General features: G+C 47.1%; 5 non-coding genes across 5 annotated transcripts; all 5 read right to left on the minus strand.

Annotated features, from left to right (window-relative positions):
- Positions 1 to 6: 6 nt before the first annotated feature.
- On the minus strand, positions 7 to 79 carry TRNAT-UGU (transfer RNA threonine (anticodon UGU)). Its single transcript has one exon. It is a non-coding gene; the product is annotated as a tRNA-Thr (tRNA).
- A 100-nt stretch (positions 80 to 179) lies between these two features.
- Positions 180 to 262, minus strand: TRNAL-CAG (transfer RNA leucine (anticodon CAG)). Its single transcript has one exon. It is a non-coding gene; the product is annotated as a tRNA-Leu (tRNA).
- Positions 263 to 1,628: 1,366 nt separating this feature from the next.
- On the minus strand, positions 1,629 to 1,711 carry TRNAL-CAG (transfer RNA leucine (anticodon CAG)). The gene has a single exon. It is a non-coding gene; the product is annotated as a tRNA-Leu (tRNA).
- Positions 1,712 to 2,178: 467 nt separating this feature from the next.
- On the minus strand, positions 2,179 to 2,251 carry TRNAT-UGU (transfer RNA threonine (anticodon UGU)). The gene has a single exon. It is a non-coding gene; the product is annotated as a tRNA-Thr (tRNA).
- Positions 2,252 to 2,351: 100 nt separating this feature from the next.
- On the minus strand, positions 2,352 to 2,434 carry TRNAL-CAG (transfer RNA leucine (anticodon CAG)). The gene has a single exon. It is a non-coding gene; the product is annotated as a tRNA-Leu (tRNA).
- Between the last annotated feature and the right edge of the window lie 66 nt (positions 2,435 to 2,500).

Consider the following 2,500-nt stretch of genomic DNA (forward strand, 5'->3'; position numbering starts at 1 on the left):
ACACTTAGGCCCTAGTGAGATTTGAACTCACGACCCCTGGTTTACAAGACCAGTGCTCTAACCCCTGAGCTATAGAGCCACAGTGCTCTGTTGTGTAAATGTGTTAAAAAAAAAAAAAAAACGTTCTTGGCTGTGAAAGACTAGCAGGTAGGGGAACCGTGAAAAAAACATGCAAACGCTGTCAGAAGTGGGATTTGAACCCACGCCTCCAGGGGAGACTGCGACCTGAACGCAGCGCCTTAGACCGCTCGGCCATCCTGACACGGAGGTGCATTGTGCCACCGGAAAGTAGGGTGGTTGAGAGAGCTGAATTGTGGTCTTCTACGAAGCCTTCAATCAAGACATGTGAATGGCACCTAGCCCTTGAGGGCAGAAGTAAGGCAGCCTCCAGCTCTAGAATCATAGCTACCGTTATTAGGCCAACCCATGAATGGTGGCATAAGCACCAGTGTTGGCTTCTTGGCCATCCAGAAGAACGGAATACGGCCGCTCTCTTTTTAGGAAGAGAATGTTATGAATGTGGTCTAAGTCTTCTTGGAGCCAGTAAGGTTTTTTTTTTTTTTTTGCTCAAAGTGGGGTCAATGTTGTGAACCTTGACCAGGGTTGAATGTAATGTGATCTTTCATGTAAGGGGAGTTGACCTAGAGGCAGTGGCGGTTTTTGATAAGACAGCTGGTGAAAGAAAATAGGTTGTCAGGAAAGAAAGATACAGCGCATGAAATAACGCTTAGGCCGTAGTGAGATTTGAACTCACGACCCCTGGTTTACAAGACCAGTGCTCTAACCCCTGAGCTATAGAGCCACAGTACTCTGTTGTGTAAATGTGTTAAAAAAAAAAAAAAAAAACGTTCTTGGCTGTGAAAGACTAGCAGGTAGGGGAACCGTGAAAAAACCATGCAAACGCTGTCAGAAGTGGGATTTGAACCCACGCCTCCAGGTGAGACTGCGACCTGAACGCAGCGCCTTAGACCGCTCGGCCATCCTGACACGGAGGTGCATTGTGCCACCGGAAAGTAGGGTGGTTGAGAGAGCTGAATTGTGGTCTTCTACGAAGCCTTCAATCAAGACATGTGAATGGCACCTAGCCCTTGAGGGCAGAAGTAAGGCAGCCTCCAGCTCTAGAATCATAGCTACCGTTATTAGGCCAACCCATGAATGGTGGCATAAGCACCAGTGTTGGCTTCTTGGCCATCCAGAAGAACGGAATACGGCCGCTCTCTTTTTAGGAAGAGAATGTTATGAATGTGGTCTAAGTCTTCTTGGAGCCAGTAAGGTTTTTTGTTTTTTTTTGCTCAAAGTGGGGTCAATGTTGTGAACCTTGACCAGGGTTGAATGTAATGTGATCTTTCATGTAAGGGGAGTTGACCTAGAGGCAGTGGCGGTTTTTGATAAGACAGCTGGTGAAAGAAAATAGGTTGTCAGGAAAGAAAGATACAGCGCATGAAATAACACTTAGGCCCTAGTGAGATTTGAACTCACGACCCCTGGTTTACAAGACCAGTGATCTAACCCCTGAGCTATAGAGCCACAGTGCTCTGTTGTGTAAATGTGTTAAAAAAAAAAAAAAAAACGTTCTTGGCTGTGAAAGACTAGCAGGTAGGGGAACCGTGAAAAAACCATGCAAACGCTGTCAGAAGTGGGATTTGAACCCACGCCTCCAGGGGAGACTGCGACCTGAACGCAGCGCCTTAGACCGCTCGGCCATCCTGACACGGAGGTGCATTGTGCCACCGGAAAGTAGGGTGGTTGAGAGAGCTGAATTGTGGTCTTCTACGAAGCCTTCAATCAAGACATGTGAATGGCACCTAGCCCTTGAGGGCAGAAGTAAGGCAGCCTCCAGCTCTAGAATTATAGCTACCGTTATTAAGCCAACCCATGAATGGTGGCATAAGCACCAGTGTTGGCTTCTTGGCCATCCAGAAGAACGGAATACGGCCGCTCTCTTTTTAGGAAGAGAATGTTATGAATGTGGTCTAAGTCTTCTTGGAGCCAGTAAGGTTTTTTGTTTTTTTTTGCTCAAAGTGGGGTCAATGTTGTGAACCTTGACCAGGGTTGAATGTAATGTGATCTTTCATGTAAGGGGAGTTGACCTAGAGGCAGTGGCGGTTTTTGATAAGACAGCTGGTGAAAGAAAATAGGTTGTCAGGAAAGAAAGATACAGCGCATGAAATAACACTTAGGCCCTAGTGAGATTTGAACTCACGACCCCTGGTTTACAAGACCAGTGCTCTAACCCCTGAGCTATAGAGCCACAGTGCTCTGTTGTGTAAATGTGTTAAAAAAAAAAAAAAAACGTTCTTGGCTGTGAAAGACTAGCAGGTAGGGGAACCGTGAAAAAACCATGCAAACGCTGTCAGAAGTGGGATTTGAACCCACGCCTCCAGGGGAGACTGCGACCTGAACGCAGCGCCTTAGACCGCTCGGCCATCCTGACACGGAGGTGCATTGTGCCACCGGAAAGTAGGGTGGTTGAGAGAGCTGAATTGTGGTCTTCTACGAA

Source organism: Hyperolius riggenbachi, chromosome 1 (assembly GCF_040937935.1).
Source record: "Hyperolius riggenbachi isolate aHypRig1 chromosome 1, aHypRig1.pri, whole genome shotgun sequence".
In the NCBI taxonomy this organism is placed as follows: Eukaryota; Metazoa; Chordata; class Amphibia; order Anura; family Hyperoliidae; genus Hyperolius; species Hyperolius riggenbachi.